Here is an 8,080-nt window from a genome sequence, read left to right on the forward strand (position 1 = left end):
TTTGGAGTGGTTCTGCAGTTTTTGGAGTGGTTCTGCAGTTCCTTGCTTCTGTCATTGAATACATAAACAGTCTTTTATTTTCTTTAGGTAGTTCCGCACCTATTGTTGTTGTTGTTTAGTCGTTTAGTCGTGTCCGACTCTTCGTGACCCCATGGACCATAGCACGCCAGGCACTCCTGTCTTGCACTGCCTCCCGCAGTTTGGTCAAACTCATGTTCGTAGCTTCGAGAACACTGTCCAACCATCTCGTCCTCTGTCATCCCCTTCTCCTTGTGCCCTCAATCTTTCCCAACATCAAGTTCTTTTCCAAGGATTCTTCTCTTCTCATGAGGTGGCCAAAGTATTGGAGCCTCAGCTTCACGATCTGTCCTTCCAGTGAGCACTCAGGGCTGATTTCCTTCAGAATGGATAGGTTTGATCTTCTTGCAGTCCATGGGACTCTCAAGAGTCTCCTCCAGCACCATAATTCAAAAGCATCAATTCTTCGGCGATCAGCCTTCTTTATGGTCCAGCTCACACTTCCATACATCACTACTGGGAAAACCATAGCTTTAACTATACAGACCTTTGTCGACAAGGTGATGTCTCTGCTTTTAAATATGCCATCTAGGTTTGTCATTGCTTTCCTCCCAAGAAGCAGGCGTCTTTTAATTTCATGACTGCTGTCACCATCTGCAGTGATCATGGCGCCCAAGAAAGTAAAATCTCTCACTGCCTCCATTTCTTCCCTTTCTATTTGCCAGGAGGTAATGGGACCAGTGGCCATGAACTTAGTTTTTTTGCTGTTGAGCTTCAGGCCATATTTTGTGCTCTCCTCTTTCACCCTTATTAAAAGGTTCTTTAATTCCTCTTCACTTTCTGCCATCAAAGTTGTGCCATCTGCATATCTGAAGTTGTTATTTCTTCCGACAATCTTAATTCCGGCTTGGGATTCATCCAGCCCAGCCTTTTGCATGATGAATTCTGCATAGAAGTTAAATAAGCAGGGAGACAATATACAGCCTTGTTGTACTCCTTTCCCAATTTTGAACTAATCAGTTGTTCCATATCCAGTCATAAATAAGCGTTCCAACAAAACCTATTCTCATGACCTTCTAAATCCAATAGATTAGTGCTTTCAATATTATCCACTCCTTTAGTCAGCGGAGGCATGCTGCCTCATAGTACTAACAGAAATCTGGCAGTGAGAATCCACCTCACTTCTAAGTATCCGTTATAACTATTCTTGGTTTCTTCTCCTGCCAGATAAATCTAAAATGTGTTCTGGAACTTTCCAAAACTTTCAGTTAGTTCTGGAAAGAATGAACACTCACTCGCCCCAACAAGACTGACAGATGGAGGTCTAGATCCAAGAGAATACTCCTACCTGAGCACTCCTTCAGCTGACCACAAGCACCAAGCCTCGTCACTCTTTCTCTGACAGGCCCATACCATAGTCCGTTAAAAACTCAGACTGGAGCACCCCAGGAGTGGTTCTAATTGTTTAATTATTGAAACAGTTTGTTGTTGTTTCAATTATATATTGTTGTAATCCATCCTGACACTTTATGGTAAAGAGCAGATAATAAATCTTTTAAAAAGAAATAAAAATATACAGTGTGAAATTATTTGTCCTTCTTTTGGTTTGTATTCAAAGCATAAAGCAGGAAAGTGAGTAACCCTAGCATAAATTATTGGGATGCTGTTCAAAGAATACTTAGATACCTGAAAGGTACGCAAAACTAGTGTATAAAATTATCTGCATCTAATTCTAGTGATTTACAGGTGTTTGTGGACAGTGATTTCACAAATTGTCCATCAACTAGAAAATCAACAAGCAGTTGGTCTAGTGGTCATGTTCAGAAATTCACTAATTGGTTGGAAATCCAAAAAGCAAGGTTTTGTTGCCACATCTACATATGAAACAAAATTTTCTGCGTTATCGGACTTCTGGTCTAGCTGCCATTGAAAGCCGGCGGGGAATATTCGGGCTCCGAGGTTCCTGGCGCCCCAGAGGGGGGGTAGAGCCGTTCGAGCGAAGCAGCCACCCTGAGAACCCCCAAATTTGGCTTTTTGGGGACCTGGATACCCAGCTGAGCTCCTTCAAGCCCCGTTCGCCGCCCGACAACCTCCTTTTTCGAGGGGGTGATGTGCGCAGGCAGAGCGGGACGGAGCCTTGGGTCAATTCGCTACCTCTGAGGCGTTAAGCTCCGAGCCGGCAACAACGCGCGCTAGATACCTTCAAAGCAATGATCTGGATTTGTAAGTAAGGAAATCTTTTAATTTGGAAGAAATTTGGACTCAGGAGGGGAATTTAAAAGCAAACGGAGGTCGTTCCCCCCCCCACCGAGAAATTAATCTGCAATTGCCGAGCCTGCAGCCATAGTGCTGGAACGGGACTTTGGACTTTGCAAAAAATTCATTTAAATACCTCCCTGGTGGTAGCGGAGCCAAAGGGAGGTGAGTGACTGTTCAGTTTGGATCTCTGCAAAACTTGGGTTTAAAAAAGAACGAGCTCTCCGGTAGCGGGGTGGCAGAAACCTGGATGTACTGGCCAGCTAGTAAGGATTTCCTCTTGGTCACAACAGCCCATGCGCCATATTGCAACTTGAGAAGACAAAGGACTGAGCTAGTCAAAATAATCGGGCATGATGTGTGAGAAAATGATGCAAAGTGTGTGGGGAAAAGTCCAAGAGATGATGACGGGAGTTAAAGAATATGCAAGACTCACAAAGTTATGCATTGTAACACTACACCGACCTCTTTCTGATGACATTGTGACACAGACTGAAACAACTGAAAGTAATAACATTAATCTTTCGAGAGAAGAACTCCAAGAGGAGCTCCAGACACTGAACGAAGTGCAACCGGTGGGAGAGACTGCAGGGACGTAGGTTGCAAAAAAAGAGCTACACTGTATAGAGATGCCCAGGAACTGTTTCTCTCAGTGAGAGAGGGAGAGCAAGTTCCTGGAAACAATCAAGCTGTGTCAAAGACTAAAGAAATGGCCTGGACTCGAACCTCCCTAGTGAGAGAGGGGAGGCAAGAACCAGGCGAAGATTATGCCAATTGGGACGTCAAAGAGAAAGGAAAATTGGACTGGGGTTGGCAGATGGGCCGGTGGAATGAAGAAGCTGGGCTGGAGTGGGTGAGAGATGGAGTGGGATGAGAGGTTTATCGTATTTTAAGGACTGATTAAATGGTTTGGAAATGGATTGTACGCAGGAGTTGGTTGGGATATCCAGGGGACTGTCATCCGGTGGAGGAGAGGGGATTTTAGGTTCTAATTATGAAATGGGGTGAAAGAATTTTAGATTTTAAAAGTTAGAATATTTTTAGCAAAATTAAGAGGCTAAAGGGGAATAATTAGAGGATTAATAATCAGAGTAAGAAGAAATTTTCATGTGTTATATGGAATTTTGATGTTTGGTATAATGTTAGATTTTTAGAATTGTTTAACAGGAAAATTGCCAATTAGGGGCTAAAATTAGGCTCGGGATGGGGGGAGCGGGGAAGTCAAAGCTATGAAAGTGTTACCGGTATGAATATTAGATTGGTCTTTTGCTTTTTTGTTCTTCTTTTTTTCTTTTTTCTTTTTTTTTTGCCTTTGTTCTTTGTTTTTTCCCCTCTCTCTTTCCCTTTTTTGATGTTTGTTTTTATGATATTATGATATTATGATATAAGATGAAGAAACAAATGGGAATTTTAAGTTTAAAATGCTAATAAAAATAATTTGAAAAAAAAATTCTGCGTTATCACATGGTATATGCAGGTACTGAATGACCTAGGGAATGGAGTGCTATTGCCTGTGACAATCTATGAGGATAATCAGGCTTGTATTTGCAATTGCTAGTTCAGGGAACACTACAGCACGTGTAAAACGTGGTAATAAAGTTTTTCAACATTAAACATTATGTACAACACAAGGTTTTTAAGCTTGTTTATTGTCAATCACAGGAAAATCTTTCAGATTCATTTACTAAAGCTTTTCCTAGAAAAATAAAAAAAATCCTTCAGTAGCACCTTAAAGACCAACTAAGTTTTTATTTTGGTATGAGCTTTCGTGTGCATGCACACTTCTTCAGATAGAGTGCAACATGTTAATTTAATTGTAAGACTGAATCTTGTGGATAAAGTATGTGAATAAATTAATTTTTTATCTTTATATACTTCTGCTCTTCAAACCTTTAGGGGAGTGTCATGTGACAAATGTATTTGAGAGCAGAAGCCATAAAGGAAGCAGTAAAGGAGTCTAGAAATGTTGTGAAATGCTGAAAAGCTGCAGAATCATTTAGCATGCTGAATCACTGTGACTCATCTTGAAGATGACTCTTTCTCTGTATAAGGATTGTAAATGCTTGCAGGCAGACTCAGTCTCTCTCTCTCTCTCTCTCTCTCTCTCTCTCTCTCTCTCTCTCTCTCTCTCTCTCTCTCTTGTGTGTGTGTGTGTGTGTGGTGGAGCCTGTGCTCTGCGAAGCCTGTGCTCTCAATTGAGGCTCCGTGTGACTCAGTAACTCTGTGTATGCTCTGAAGCTAGTTTAATCTTCTGTCCACTATGCTGTAATTCGCAAACGAGTTTATTTTAACTCAGTAAAGCTTTATTCTTCTACTGAAAAAGACTGTGTTACTTATTTACACTGTGCGTCAGTTAGTGACCCCTGTTCTAGAATGGTAAACATTAAAAACATTTGGAAAAATGAAAAAGCTTGGTTGGGAGTAAGGATTTAAAATAAGAACTCTGCCCTACTTAAAAATGAGAGACAGGCTGACATGAGCACACCTTGTGTCTGTCCCAATGCTTCACATTGGCACAAGGCAAAGTCACTTCCACTCCATCCACTGAAATCACTCTTAGTGTTGTATCTGAGCTCGGGATTGAAAAGTTAGGCAGCTGCGAAGGACGCTCAGAGACGTGGAGTATTTGAAAGTGAAAAAAATTATTCATTGCAGGCTTGCAATAAACAATATTTGACTCAGCTTTGGTTTTCCAAAGAGCTGGCCCAGAACACAGTTTTGCATCAAATTTTATACCTTAGGAATAAACCTTACATCATAAAACAATTCATTAGATTGGTCAGTTTCAAACAAAGAAGAACCAATGATTTTCAGGCATGAGCCTTCCGCTTTTCCACCTTGAACCAAATATGGGGCATCCGGAATGGCCACACAGGATGAGCGCATCCTATCCTTATTAGGCATAGTGAATTTGCAAGAGGTACAACCTTTATACCACACATACTGAAACCTCTGTCCTAGTTATCAGCATTCAGTTTCCTTGGGTTTCCAAACCCCTCCTTTCTCTGTATAAGCTCACGTCCAGCGTTCAACCTCTATAGAGACAAGCTAGGTAAAGCTCCAACCTAGGTACATCCCTATTTCCAATACAGTTACAGACAATCATTGGTATACAGAAAAAGCAATACAATAATCAATACAGAAAGACAAAATGGTTAATTGATACATTCAAAGCATAAACTTTTAATGTTTGATGGATTTATGTATTTTAATATTTTGTTGGAAGCCGCCCAGAGTGGCTGGGGGAACCCGGCCAGATGGGCGGGGTATAAATAATAAATTATTATTATTATTATTATTATTATTATTATTATTATTATTATTAGCCCTGGCTAAAAGGCAAGAGACACGTACAGACATTTATATTTACCCAAAGCCTATTTCCAAGAATGTCCTTCTCCTCATCATAAAGTCCCGGGCGTCCTACCAACTTAGGAACAAAACATTCTGGAAAGGAGAAGTTTCTACCAGGTGGCTTATGTAAACAAGGATACTGGCTGTCAAAACATTTCTCAGCGTCCCTCATTATCTCTTTAGCAGGGAAAAGAGACTCAGAGAAATGATTTTTAAGAACCTTTATAACAGAAAGACTTTTATGACTCATTTCTCACAGTGATGTATCTTGGGGAGAATAGGCCTCTACCTGAGAAAGCATAGACTCACACCTTATGGTCTACACACCCAGGTACAACACTCGGCAGTTGGGGTCTCTGGCCTGGTGTTGGAGGACCACAGCCATGCAGAGGTTGTCACTGCGCTGGACTGGGACTTCATCAGCAGATCACAACCCTGCTCCGAGATCTTCAGTGGTGGCTCCTTTGTTACTGAGCCAAGTTCAAGGTTTTACCAAAGCTCCTAACAGCTTGGGAAGAGTTGGTTGGAGGAATTGCCTTATTCCATATGTGTCCACTTATCTGCTTTAGGTTGAAAAACTGGCACAATTGCTGGTGCCTAGTGTTTTTTGAAAAAGAAAAAGAAAAGAAAAAGTTGCTGGTACTCACCATGAAGTGTTACTCATAGCTGCCAAGTACCCCGTTTTCCCCGGGAAACCCCCGTTTTTACTTACCTTTTCCCGGTGGTCCCCCGTATCACTTCGTCTCCCGTTTTTCTCCGTTCTTTTCTCCTGCCGGCGGCCATTTTTTTCTTTCCGGTTTGCCCTTCTATGGGCACCAAAAATGGCCGCCGGCGGCTTCAAAAGTCACATCTACGCATGTCCAGAAGGGCATAGACGCGACTTCCGGTGGCGGTGGCGGTGGCGGCCATTTTTGGTGCCCATAGATGGGCGGAGCGACACCGGAAGTTGCGTCGACGCAACTTCCGGTGTCACGCAGCTGCCGGTCCTGGATTCTGCAGTCCGGGACTTGGAAGGTAAGGTGTTACTTCATGCCACACCTTGAATATTTTTTTGGGGGAGGTGCCACTACTGTGTACCGTTGAGTCCGCCCAGAGAAAAGCACTGCTGGTGCCACACAATGACAGCTTCACTGTATTCTTTTCAGTGCCTGGGAAAACAATTTTTATTGAGGGATAACTGTTCAGTGTAGAAGTTGAGTTGTTCTTTAGTCTATCTTTAGCTTCATTTTTTACTTAACAATATTTTGGATTTCTAAATACATCAGTTTTTATATTGTCTTCTCCCTAGATTTTTTATTTTTTTATTTTTGTGGTTTGTTATGTAATCTTCTATCTACAATAAAGTGGTCTGTGAATTTTGTTTAAAAGAAAAATAGAGATTTAGGCAACATCATGGAGATGGATAAGGCTATAAACAGCTACTAGCCCTTATGAATATGAGCTGCTGCACTGACTCCTTCCTTGTGGGGCTCCCTTTGGGGCAACTGGCTGTCCATTTTGAGAAGAAGATGCTGGAGTTTCAGGGCCCTTCACCTGATCCAGTTTCAACATAGCTGCCAAGTTTTCCCTTTTCTCGCGAGGAAGCCTATTCATAAGGGAATTTCCCTTTAAAAAAGGGAGAACTTGGCAGCTATGAGTTTCAGGGCTCTTCTGATGTCAATCATGTTCAGCCAAACTCAACTTTCTCCCTCCTAGAAACTTGTCAGTCTCTTGAGTCAACATGTTTTTCTCCTGCTCTGCACCTGCTCCTAGAGGAGACCTTTCTTCCCCTTATAATTATCAGAACCACAGTGATCTATTTTGTCCCCCATGCATACCCTTCAAATCAAGAGGAGCAGGAGGTTATTTGCAAGAGTTTAGGCTTCTTCTGAGCTGGCTGTGGAGTTGAGAGGAGCAGTCAGAAAGGAAGTGTAGCAGGTGGATTCAGAATGATAACACTGCTCTTGTTGCTCCCTCTTGTAACCTGTGGGATGCAGCAGAAGGCGAAATGCTCACTGAATCTGATCAGGGATTTCAATTATGCTGTGAATTTTTACAGGCCAGGAAACCATCTCATTAGTGGAATCTTATCTTCAAGATTCCTTGGAGATCGTTTGCCCTTTACCTTCTACAGCACCCCCTTTAACTCTGTTGATACGTGAGTAATGTGTTGATGTGTTTCTTCTACACTCGCGTTCTCTTGATGCACGTGGGTCAGCCCCTCTGAGATGAAAGCGACTGAAGTTAGGGTGGGTCTCTCCTGGAGGACTATGGGGTCCTGGAGGTTTATGGAGGTATATGGGGTGTGGCTGTTGCAGGTCTTCAGTAGTCAGCAAATTGACATTCATTCTCTCATTGTGTCTCATGGAACCCGGGAGCATTTTTTGGCACGAAAACTGTGAATTCCTCCAACTTTCAACCCAATAAAATCCTCTAGAAATTTACGAATTAGTGTCCCAGGACTGAGCCACTA

The sequence above is a fragment of the Zootoca vivipara genome, chromosome 2 (assembly GCF_963506605.1).
Source record: "Zootoca vivipara chromosome 2, rZooViv1.1, whole genome shotgun sequence".
Taxonomy (NCBI): Eukaryota; Metazoa; Chordata; class Lepidosauria; order Squamata; family Lacertidae; genus Zootoca; species Zootoca vivipara.